This window comes from Saimiri boliviensis, chromosome 9 (genome assembly GCF_048565385.1).
Source record: "Saimiri boliviensis isolate mSaiBol1 chromosome 9, mSaiBol1.pri, whole genome shotgun sequence".
Lineage (NCBI taxonomy): Eukaryota > Metazoa > Chordata > Mammalia > Primates > Cebidae > Saimiri > Saimiri boliviensis.
Window position 1 is genome coordinate 82,922,548 of NC_133457.1, and position 13,385 is coordinate 82,935,932.

Consider the following 13,385-nt stretch of genomic DNA (forward strand, 5'->3'; position numbering starts at 1 on the left):
GGATTTTTTATTACAGGATCCTCACATTTTACTAAATGGCATAGTGGGGTTTTACTGTCTGCCATTTGCATAGTCTATGAGACACTTTATTAAATACTGAGGAGTAATAAATAGTTTAGTAAATCAGAAATGTTATTAAGCACACCGGGTCTATTTAAGGTTTTCTCCATTTTGTTTTATATATTTTTCCTATTACCATTATAATCATCACAATGACAGTGACGGTAATAGGAAAAACATAAAACAAAAGGAGGAAAACCCCCAATTGATCCATTGCGTTTTATCATCATCATTATCTGCTTCTGGGTGATTCCAATATCCAGTAAACCTTTGACACAACCATTGCTCTTGTAGGAAAGAAGGAGAAAATCAAACACTGCCCTGCCATTTTTTTCTTTTGGCTTGATTCCTAAGGGCTAGGACCAGACTCGGTGACCATTTCCCTTTAAAGGTAAAAATGAAAGGACAGTTTCTGAAACGACAAGTTTGTAGGTCTGCAATATGTTCCAGGGAAAAGTGCCAAGGACTCAGAGAGGGGATTTGAAAAGGATGCCAGGACGATTCAACACTGAGCCCCTCTAGATTATGAAGATATTACTTTAATAAGCCTGGTCATAAGAATGATAGGCACAATTTTCTTGACATATCCAATCAATGACACTGTTATGCCAGTTTGTGGTTTTCTGTCATCTCAATTATTATTCACTGACTTAAATTATTTTTGAAGGTGATTCAGAGTTTGAGAAATTATAAGAAATTCCCTGGTGTCCCTTCCTGGAGTTATAGCATAAGTCTTATTGATCTTGTGCCCCATTCCTCATTTCTCAAAATTCCTTCTTAGAAATGATTTGTTACCACCTTCCTCAATCTTCTTATAAAATGTAACACTTCATGTCAGGGTGCACCTAATTCTCCTCTAACACTTCATCCCTGTCACCCCCTCAGAGCCACAGATGCCTAGAGAAGATGACATATAAGGGAGAGGCTACTATCTATAGGCTTTGGACAATCAATCACTCTATAATCTTTTATTGTATTCTTTTGTTGTCATTTTTTTACAGGACACATTTGCTTTTCAAAGATCAATATTCAATTTAACTTTCTATGCACAATAAATCAAGTCTTTAAAACGTGGAGAAAATGTGTTTCTGGTTTTGAAGTTATTTTAAGCTACAGCCAGGTCCTAAGCCAAGCCCATTTAATGAGTCTCATCCTTTCAAATTCCAGAGTCAGAGTGTGAGCTGTGAGAGGCAGGTTGCATTTCTTCCTTATTGTCAAGGAATTTGCTTTAGTAGATACTTTTACATAAAATAGTGAGGTGTAAATCAGACTAATTAGAGAATTTGTAAGCACTCAGGAGATATAAAGTTGTGAGCTTTAAGGAAATAACTTCTCCTGTTCATTATTTGTTGCTGTGAAATGCTTAAAACATGCTCGAGATCAGTAATTTTTCTATATGTAAAGGCAGAATTATATTCACAGGATTATCTGTTATAGTAGTTATTTCACTAATGAATTAGAATTAACAATTTCTCCATTTAATTTATAAATCTTAATAAATAAATAAACCTTAGTTCACCTCCATGATCATACCATCAAATGCTAGCTAGCAGCATCCAACTATTTTAAGAAAGCACTGGATAAACACAAAGGGAATCCTAAGAGAAACCTGGCTTATGCATTTAAAATAATTTATTTCTAAATTTCCTCACAAAGATTAAGCAGGTCTCTTCAGTGGTATTGGACATGTTTCAGAATTAATTTCCACCTGGAAACCCACGGGATAAGAATTCTAACTGTGTGATAAATTAAGTTGCCAAACGAACTGGATTAGCGATCAGTGAAATTGCCTGATAAGCTGTCAGATCCATTTTGAACTGAGATTCATCCTCTTTCTCCACCTGTTCATTAAGCTCCAAGTTCGTGGCAACTCCAGTGACTGACTGCACACTAACAAGCTATTTATGTAGGGAGATGTAGCTAAGCCTATACATTCCTATACTTATATATTCATTTACACATAATTCTCTGATAATTTATTCTGTTTATAATCTCAGTGTGGAAAAGTATACATCTACCCTGAAGTTTAATTTTGGACATGACAAAAATGTGATGTGTCCTAAAATTAAAACTTAACAAAGCAAATCAGATTGCACCTCAAGGTCAAGAGAAACTGGGGAAATTTCATGCCATAAATTTGCTTCAAGTTACAAAAATAAAATGAGTAGTGAAAAAGCTGCTGCCTTTGTACTAACAGTATGTAAAAATAAAATATCTTATTCTAAAGCAAACATAGGGTGCATCTATAATTAAAAAGGTAAACTAGAGAAGAATGATGAAAAATAATTCTCAACCTTTCCTTATCAAAATGGCCAAATTTTCCTTTACACAACACCAAGTTTAATAAACCACTATCATTCAAAAAGCACCAAATTTGGGCTACAAATAAGAATATTACTCTTAATCAAGTATCATTTTTATAGATACAGAATTCACGTCATAAAAGAACCATTCACCCAAATAAAAAGTTAATAAATCAGTAAGTTTCTCTGAAACTCCTAAAGTTGTATGGATTTATATTTCATGAAAATATAAGGATGTCTATTATCTACTGATAAGCTATTTTACTTCACTATTTTTTCTGATGCTAAGTTGATCTGTATATGTAACAAATAAAGCATACAATTCTTAAAATTAAAACAAATAAAACTTTACACCAAATTTTTTTCAATTTTACTTTTTTATATTTTAATTTTTGTAGGTACATAGTAGATGTATACATTTATGGGGTACATGAAATATGTTAATGCAGGAGGCATCATGTAATAATCACATCATGGAAAAAGGTCTCCATCCCCTCAAGCATTTATCCTTTGTGTTACAAAAATCCAATTATACTCTTAGTTATTTTAAAATGTGCCACTAAATTATTGACTATAGTCACTCTGTTGTGCCATCAAAACTAGCCCTTGCTCATTCTTTTTAACTATTTTTTGTACCAACTAACCATCGCCACTTACCCTCCAACCCCCACTGCCCTTCCCAGCCTCTAGTAACCATCCTTCTACTCTCTATCTCCATGAATTCATTTGTTTCGTTTTTTAGCTCCCACAGGTGAGAACATTGAAGTTTGTCTTTCTGTCCCTGACTTATTTCATTTAATGTAATGATTTCCATTTCCATCCATGTTGTTACAAATGACTGGATCTCATTCTTTTTTATGGCTGAACAGTACTCCATTATGTATATGTACCTACCACATTTTCTTTATCCATTCATCTGCTGATGACACAGGCTGCTTCCAAATCTTAGCTATTGTGAACAGTGCTGCAACAAACAGGTATGCAGCTATCTCTTCAAAATACTGATTTCCTTTCTCTCAGTTATACATCCAACAGTGGAATTGCTGGATGACAGTAGCTCTATTTTTAGTTTTTTTGAGGAACTGAACTGTTCTCCACAGTGATTGTACTAACTTACATTCCCATCAACAGTGTACAAAGCTTCCCTTTTCTCCACATCCTCTCCAGCATTTGTTATTGCCTGTCCTTTAGATATGTCATTTTACCTGGGGTGAGATGATATCTCCTTGTAGTTTTGACGTGCATTTTTCTGATGATCAGTGGTGTTGAGTATCTTTTCATATGCCTGCTTGCCATTTGTATATCTTCTTTTCAGAAATGTCTATTCACATCATTGGCCCATTTTTAATGGGATTATTAGATATTTTTTCCTATAAAGTTGTTTGAGCTCCTTATATATTCTGGTTATTAATACCTTGGCAGATGCCTAGTTTGCAAATATTTTCACCCATTCTGTGGGTTGTCTCTTCACTTTGTTGTTTCATTCACTGTGCAGAAGCTTTTCAACTTGATATGATCCCATATGTCCATTTTTGTTTTGGTTGCCTGTGCTTGTGAAGTATTACTCAAGAAATTTTTGCCCAGACCAATGTCTCAGAGACTTTCCCTAATGTTTTATTGTACTAGTTTCACAGTCAGATTTAAGTCTTTAATCCATTTTGATTTGACTTTTGTATATGATGAGATATGGGTCTAGTATCATTCTTCTGCATATGGATATCTAGTTTTCCCCAAATCATTTTTTGAAGAGATTGTCTTTTCCTCAATGTATGTTACTGGCACCTTTGTTGAAAATGAGTTCACTGTAGTTGCATGGATTTGTTTCTGGACTCTCTGTTCCATTAGTCTGTGTGTCTGTTTTTATGCCAGCACCCTGTTCTCTTGGTTACTATACCTCTGCAGTATAATTTAAGCCAGGTAAAGTTATTTCTCCAGTTTTGCTCCTTTTGTTCAGGATAGCTTTGGCTATTCTGGGTCTTTTGTGGCTTTATATACATTTTAAGATTAATTTTTCGGCCGGGCATGGTGGCTTAAGCCTGTAATTCCAACACTTTGGGATCCCAAGGCAGGCAGATGACCTGAGGTCAGGAGCTCAAGACCAGTCTGACCAACATGGGGAAATCCTGTCTCTGCTAAAAATATAAAATTAGCCAGATGAGGTGGCACATGCCTGTAATCCTAGCTACTTGGGAGGCTGAGACAGGAGAATCGCTTGAACCCAGGAGGTGGAGGTTGCAGTGAGCCAAGATCATGCCATTCTACTCCAGCCTGGGCAACAAGAGTGACATTTGGTCTCATAAAAAACAACAACAACAACAACAACAACAACAATTGATGTTTCTATTTTGTAAAGACTGCCATTGGTATTTTTATAGGGATTGCATTTAATCTGTAGATTGCTTTGGGTAGTATGGATGTTTTAGTACTATCGATTCTTCCAACCTATGAACATGGAATATATTTCTTTTTTGTGAGTGTGTTCTCTTCCACTTCTGGCATCAATATTTTATAGTTTTCATTGTGGAGATCATTCACTCATTTTGTTAATTCCTAGGTATTTAATTTTATTTGTAGCTATTATAAATGGGATTACTTGTTTATTTCTTTTTCAGATTGTTCACTGCTGGGACATCAAAATGCTACTGATTTTTGTATGTTGATTTTGTATCCTGAAACTTTACTGAATTTGTTTATCAGTTCTAATCATTTTTTGGTGAAGTTTTTAGGTTTTTCCAATAAGATCATACCATCTGAAAACAAGGATAATGTGACTTCTTCCTTTCCAATTTGGAAGCCCTTTATTTGTTTCTCTTGTCTGATTGCTCTAGCTAGAATTCCCAATACAATGTTGAATAACAGTGAATGAAAGTGGGCAATGTTGTCATGTTTCAGATCTTAAAGAAAAGGCTTTCCATTTTCCCCCATCTAGGGTGATACTAGCTGTGAATGTGTCATACATGGCTTTTATTATGTTGAGGTATGCTCCTTCTATATTCAGATTTTTTTAGGGCTTCTATAGACATGAAGGAATATTGAATTTTATCAAATGCTGTTTCAGCATCAATTTAAATGATCATATGACTTTTGTCTTTCATTCTGTTGATATAATGCATCATATTAATTGATTTGCATGTGCTGAACCATCCCTGCATCCATGGGATAAATCTCAATTGGTCATGATGAATGATTTTTTAAAATATACTGTTGAATTCAGTTTGCTTGTACTTTAGTAAGGATTTTTGTGTCAATATTCATCAGAGATATTGGCTTGTGGTTTTGTTTTTTTGGTTGTTTTTTTTTTTTTTTTTAATGTGTGTTTTGTTTTGGTATCAGGGTAATATGCACCTCACAGAATGACTTTCAGAAGAGTCTGAGTAGGATTGGTATACATTCTTTTTTAAATGTTTGGTAGAATTCAACAGTTAAACCACTGGGTCCCAGGCTTTTCTCTACTGAGCGACTATTTATTATGGCCTTGATCTTATCACCTGTTATTGGTCTGTTCAGATTTTGGGTTTCCCCACGGTTCAATTTTGGTGGTAGGTTGTATGTGTCTAGGAATGTATCCACTTCCTTCCAGATTTTCTAATTTAGTCATATACAGTTGCTCATAGTAGCCACTACTGATCCTTTGAATTTTTGGAGTATTAGTTGTACTGTCTCCTTTTTCATCTGTCATTTTATTTATTTGGGTCTTCCTTCTTTCTTAGTCTGGCTAAATATGGGTCCATTTTCTTTATCTTTTCAAAAACCAAAGTTTTCATTTGATTAATCTTTTGTATTGTTTTCTCCATATCAATTTCATTTATTTCTGCTCTGATCTTTATTATCGCTTTTCTTCTACTAATTTTGGGTTTTATTTGCTCTTGCTTTTCTAGTTCTTTAAGATGTATCAATAGGTAATTTATTTGAAGTTTTTCTTCTTTATTAATGTAGGCACTTTTGGCTATAAATTTCCCTCTTTCTTTATATCCCATGGGTTTTGGTATATTGTGTCTCCATTACCATGTGTTTCAAGAAATCTTTCAATTTCCTTCCTAATTTCTTTATTGACCCACTGGTCATTCAGGAGCATATTGTTTAATTTCCATGTGATTTTATAGTTTCCAAAGTTCATCTTGTTGTTGATTTCTAGTTTTATTCCATTGTTTTCAGAGAAGATGCTTGATATGAATTAAACTTCTTTGAATGTTTTAAGACTTGTTTTGTGACCTAACACATGATCTATCCTTAAGAATGATCCATGTGCTGAGAAAAAGACTGTATTCTGCAGACATTGAATAAAATGATCTATAAATATCAAATAGGTTCATTTTGGTCTATAGTGCAGGTTAAGTCCAATGTTTCTTCGATGACTTTCTATCTCAAAGATCTGTCCAATACTGAAAGTGAGTTTTGTACCTTCAGATAATTTATTACTGCTATTAATGTCATTTTATTTCAGATTGAAGAATTCTCTTTAGCATTTCTTGCAGGACAAGTCTGGTGTTGACAAAATCCCTTCATTTTTCTGGGAAGGTCTATTTCTCCTTCATGCTTAAAGGATATTTTTGCCAGATATAATATTCTAGGGCAAAAGGGTTTTTCCTATTAGCATTTTAAATATGTTATGCCACTCTTTCCTGAAAGAGCTGCTGCCAGATGTACTGGAGCTCCGTTATATGTTATATATTTTTTTCTCTTTCTGCTTTTAGGATCCTTTCCCTATCATTGACCTGTGGGGAGTTTGGTTATTAAATGGCTCGGGGTAGTCTTCTTTGGGTTGTATCTTGATGTTTTTAACCTTCTTGTACTGAAATATTGATATGTTTCTCTAGGTTTGGGGAGTTCTCAGATATTGTTCCTTTTAACACACTGTCTACCCCCCTTTCTTGCTCTATCTCTTCTTTATGGCCAAAACTCCTAGATTTGCCTCTTTGAGGCTATTTACTAGATTGTGTAGGCATCCTTCATTCTTTTCTATACTTTTTTCTTTTGTTTCTTCTGACTGTATATTTTAATAGCCTGTCTTTGAGCTCATTAATTCTTTCTTCTGTTAGATCAATTCTGCTATTAAGAAGAGACTCATTAATTCCTTGGTATGTCGATTGCATTTTTCAACTCTAGAATTTCTACTGGATTCTTTTTATTAATTTCAATATCTTTGTTAAATTTATCTGATGGAATTCTGAATTCCTCCTCTGTGTTATCTTGAATTTGAGTTTCCTTAACACAGCTATTTTGAATTATCTGTCTGAAAAGTCATATATCTCTGTTTCTCCATGATTGGTCCTGTTGCCTTATTTCATCACTGGGTGAGGTCATTTTTTCCTGGAAGCTCTAGATGTTTATTGATGTCTGGGCACTAAAGAGTTAGGCATTTATTGCAGTCTTCAGAGTCTGGGCTTGTTTGTGCCCATCCTTCTTGGGAAGGCTTTCCAGGTATTCAAAGGGACTTGGGCTCCAAGGCCCAAAACACTGTGGTTCTTGTAGACTTATAAAGGTATCACCTTGGTGGTCCTTGATAAGATCTGAAAGAATTGTCTAGATTACCATGCAGAGACTCTTGTTATTTTATCTTACTTTCTCCCAAACAAATTGAGTCTCTTTTGCTATGCTGAGCCACCTAGAACTGGGGGTATAGGAACACACACATCCTTGAGGCCACCACCACTGGGACAATGCTGGTTCAGATCTGAAGCCAGCATAAAACACTGGGTCCTGCCCAAGTCTCACTGTAATCACTACCTGGTCATCACCTGTGTTCATTTAAGGCCCTACTACTCTACAGTCAGCAGGTGGCAAAGCCAGAAAGATTTCTGTCCCTCCCTTCAGGGCAATAAATTCCCCCCAGGCCCTAGGTGGGTTCAGTAATACTCTCTATGGGAGCCAAGGATCGGAGTCAAAAACCTTAGAGATTTACATAATGTTCTATTCTACTGCAGCTAAGCTGGCACTCAACCCACAGGATAAAGTTCTTCCTTCTCTTCCTTCCCCTTTCCAAAGGTAGAGGAGACTCTCCCTGTGGCCAACCACTACCAGCCAATAGGGGGTTGGTTCTGTCTGGCTTCCACCAATGTTCACTTAAAGTCCAAGGACTCTTCAGTCAGCTTGTAGTGAATGTTACCAGGCCTGGTACTCACCCTTCAGGGCAGTGGGCTCCCCACTGGCACAGAGCAGTTCCATAAATGCTGTCCAAGAGCCCGCCTGGTACTTTACCCCACTATGGCCAAGCTGGTACCTAAGGTGCAAAAATCTCCTTTACTTTTCCCTCTGCTTTTCTCAAACAGAAGGAGTCTTTCACCACAGCCACCACAGCTGGGAATGTTCTGGCTAACACCAGATGCCAGCACATCTCAGAGCCCAAGGTCCATGGTATGCTATTTGGTATCACTGTTGGTTATTCGGGGCCCAAGGTCTCTTTAGTCAGCAAGTGATTAATCCTGCCAGGACTGGGTCCTTTTGTTCAAGACATCAGGTTCTCTTTTGGCCTGTTAGTGCCAGAAAGGGGGCCTCACAACTCTTCCCAGTTCCCTATCCTATTGTGGCTGAGCTGGCATCCAAGATGCAGACAAGTCCTCTTCTCCTCGCTCTCCTTTCCACAAGTAGTAAGAAGAAATCACTTTTGTTGCTGCAAACTGCACTGTCTGGGGTTGGAGGAGGGATGGAGCAAGCACTCCTTTAGCTGTGCCACCTGGTGTCTCTCTAGGCCACACGCCACCCTAGTTCACTGGCTGCAAGCCCAGACTAGCAATAGAAGTTGCAAAGGAACTACAGTCATGTCCTAGACTGCCTCTTGAATTTACCTAGGATCCCAGAGTCTTTTGGCCCTCAGTGGGGAGGCCTGCTGAGAAGCTCAAGTTCTGAACACTGGGATGGGCAATTCCCCTTTGGCTAGGTCCAGTCCAAACGCTCCTTCCATGCACAGGTACTGGCTAAGCCCAGCACAGCTGTGATCACCATTGTGACTAGGCAGCGCTGAGTTTACTGAGGCCCTCAGGCACTGTGCTCTTCTTCCCCTAAATTCAGACTCTCAAATTCAGTGGCTATTCCTAAATAGCCACTGCTAGGGAATGGGGCTAGGGTGGCACTGGTGATTCAAGACCGTGTTTCCTACCCTCGTCAGTATAGCTTTCAGCAATATGAAGTTAAAATCAGGCACTATGATTCCTCATGCATTTTTGGTTCTTGTGATAGTGGGTTTTTTTGTGTGTAGTTGTTAAAATTTGGTATTCCTACAGGAGAGACAAATGTTGTGGGCTTCTATTCAGCCTTCTTGCTATGCCTGTCCTTACTATATAATTATTTAAATAAAAATTTTAAAAAGTAAAAGTTCATGGAATATTCCAAATAAGGTTGCACATGAGGTTAATCAGCCCCTAGGCCTCACGAATTATCAGTTATTATATTTATACAGTTCAGCTTACATTTAAACTATAATTGACCTTTGTCAAGCCATGCAATTACAAGAACCAAACTATGGCAGAGGGTATTTATATTCATTGTTAACCGCAGGTAGAATAAGAATTCACCTCCCTGTGACCCTCATCCTAATACAAACACTGCTGTTTACTTTCTCAGGAACTGGTTCCCTCTTCTACAATCTCAGTCTGATTGGCTCAGTCCAAATGAAAAGCACCAGGTAAGGGCTTAATCTATCTTCTGAAGCTGGGGATGCATAGGGAGAAACACTCTGGTTTATACGTCATCAACGGATCCCCACTCTCATCCTAGCCCTGGGGGAGAAACTTGAGATCTTCTTGCCTAGGGTAAAACCTCAAAGTTTCAGAAAAACTATCCTGAGGAACCTCTACGAACCAAAGCCATAGCCATAAGACATTTCCAGTGCCAAGTGCTATGCTACATGCTAGGCGCTATGCTGAAAGTTAAATAAACAGTTCCTCTCTCACCCTGAGGAACTTCAGCAATCGTCTGTGTTCCCCATCATCTTAAATTTCAGGAGGAGAAGCAGTGACATTGAACTTTTTGAGCTATTTGGGTTTCTCAGCTGAGAAACTTTCAGCATTTGCTGCTCCTCAGGTTCCACTCTGCACCAATGCCTCTTGGCTACCACTACCAAGTTACTTTGCTCCCTATTAGTGCCAATAAAATTTTATAGGTAAGATCCTGCTTTCTATTACAGAAGGTAATATCAAAAGCTGTGTTCCCTGTCTTCAAAGAAATGGAAATTAAAACAACATTGAAGTATAATTCAAAGGCAAAGCATTAAAAAATTCATCAAATTTAATATTAATGAAGTTTGGGGAAAATATACACTTAAACCTTGAGATTTGTGTATATGATTAAATATCATGTAGCTACTTAAAATTACATATAAAAAGTATTGTATTTATAAACAAAAAGTTAAGCAGTCATCAAATTTTAAAATGTACTGCTGCACCAGTTTTGTTAAAAAACTAAATACATCTATGGAATGAAAATAAAATAACCAGAAGCATAAATACTAAACTTTAACAATGATATATTTACAAACATTAGGGATGATGTTCTGTTATTCCATTTTACATCTTTCCTATTTTAAGTACTAATATGTATTCCTTTTATAATCAGACTGAAAAAAAATTCTTTTCTTTGTTAAAAAATCCAGTCTATATAAAAAACAAAATATAAGTTTCCCTAAGTGCACTGAAGAATTCTCAATGAGAGAAGAAAATCTCTAAAAACATGGAACAAATGCCCACGCAGCTGCCGCCACTTTTCCTTGCATTTTTAGTCTCTCTCAAAGAAAGCCCCTGAAAGACTTTGTTATTATGTAACTTCAGAAGATATTCCTTTAAAAATACGGATAGCAGGGGTCAAAAAAAGGAAAAGAAAAGAAAAAAAAACTCAGAGGGGAATTTCTTGGCAACTAACCATCCTCCCTGGCAATCATTTTCTCTTGAGAATTATCTTCTAATTCCTTAAAGGAGTTAATGTTTAGTATGACTGCACAAAGTCCTTCAGAAAAAAAAAAATAGAGAGATCAGAAAAACAAAGTGACAGGTCAGATTACAAAAAAAAAGTCACTGGGATGCAGGGCTAAATAACAACAAAAAATGATTAACACATTACAAAGGCTCATGTTCACTTATTATTTCACTCCATCCTAATAGAAATGCTGTTGTCTATTCTCACACTATTTTTAAAAAGACACTGAGATCCTAATAACTAGAAGCTCGAATGTGAAGCTATAACCAGTGTTGAGTCAACTTCAACAAAAAAGTTCTTCCCCATCCTATATCCCTATACCCATCCTTTATCCTATATCCCCAAATAGTCCCATCCCTATCCTATATCCCCATCCCCATCCTATATCCTATATTCCCATCCCCATGACCTACTCAAACATATCCCACAAATTGTCTAAATGACAACTATTGACAGTGGTGATTTGGACAATTTCCAGCAAGTTCTGGCATAGCACAGGAGGGAAAACAAAAGAAGAGAATGACGTGCAGTCATTCTTACCCCTTTGCCTGACTTAGTTTAAATGGACACTGAGCCGGATCTGCAGAGAGAGGTAGGAGGTGGTTTCTGAACATCATTATCTCTTTGCCAAGAACTAATACTTCCCCAAACTTCAACAGTATCATTCCATAAGTAGTTTGTAGCTAACAATAATTGTTTATTTAGATCGTTATCCCAAATTAAGAAGTCTAAAATTTCAGTAACTTTGTAATTAACAGTTGTAATAATGAATTTCACAACAGGCTCTTGAATCCCACTGAGTTCTTCAGAAGCAATGAAAAGTACTCATTAAAAGATATCCAAACTACTTTAAAGAAAACAAAAGCAATATGAAAAAATACAAACTTAAGTGCTCAGTCAACGAAAAGAAAAAAACGCAAAAGGTTTAAAGAAATCATGCAGAGAAACTGATGTTTTGTTTTGTCTATTTGCTTAAAACCTCAAAATAACATGGAATAAATGCCCCAGCAGCTGTTGCCACTTCTCCCATATTTTTTTCTTTTAGTCTCTCTTAAAGACCAAAAGAAAGCTCCTGGAATACTATGTTACTATAATATTTAACTACAGCGAATAGATCCTTAAAAGCAGAGATAGCCGGGCGCGGTGGCTCAAGCCTGTAATCCCAGCACTTTGGGAGGCCGAGGCGGGTGGATCACGAGGTCGAGAGATCGAGACCATCTGGTCAACACGGTGAAACCCCGTCTCTACTAAAAATACAAAACACTAGCTGGGCGTGGTGGCGCATGCCTGTAATCCCAGCTACTCAGGAGGCTGAGGCAGGAGAATTGCCTGAGCCCAGGAGGCGGAGGTTGCGGTGAGCCGAGATCGCGCCATTGCACTCCAGCCTGGGTAACAAGAGCGAAACTCCGTCTCAAAAAAAAAAAAAAAAAAAAAAAAAAGCAGAGATAACAGAGGTCAAACATAGATGAGATAGGTTTTTCTGTTTAAGTTTTATTTTGTCTTGGCTTATAAACACAAAATAACTATTTCGTTGTGATTAATACTTTAACTTCATTTCAACTTTCCTCACAGGCAAACTCTCTATTAAAGACCTAAATGCTTTTTAGTTGGAAACTTAGGCTACCTTACAATTAGCCAAATTAAAAAAGAAATTTACAACCAAAGTCCCAATCTATCAACTCCAAACTTACATAATTATAATTTTACATTTATTATAACTCTTTGACCACAATTTCCCACTAGGCTGTAAATTCAGAGGCTTAGATTATATCTGTTTTTCTCATCATTCTATCTCTCATATTTAATATAATGCCTGTCATGTAGTAGGTACTTAATAAATATTGAATGAATTGCAGAATACTAGACTACAATCATTCCCAATAAAATCAAGAATAATCAAGAATGCCTTATAACTAATTTAATATTGGTGGCATGCAATAAAAAGGGCAGGGAAACAGTATGTATAAAAATGTATATGCCTAGAAGATCCAAGAGAATCAACTCAAAAGTTATTATAATTAACTTCAGTAAGGTGAACAATTATTAAATTGATTATATTACCAAAAGTAATCAGATAAAATAAATAATAAAGAAATCAACAACATTCATAATACC

General features: G+C 36.6%; 1 protein-coding gene and 1 pseudogene across 1 annotated transcript in view; both read right to left on the reverse strand.

Annotated features, from left to right (window-relative positions):
• The window catches only part of MACROD2 (mono-ADP ribosylhydrolase 2), a 2,026,697-nt gene that overhangs the window by 1,910,758 nt on the left and 102,554 nt on the right, over positions 1-13,385 (reverse strand). The gene's annotated exons all lie outside the window — the stretch shown is intronic.
• Positions 1-13,385, reverse strand: part of LOC141585675 (aminoacyl tRNA synthase complex-interacting multifunctional protein 1 pseudogene) — a 53,449-nt pseudogene that overhangs the window by 24,923 nt on the left and 15,141 nt on the right.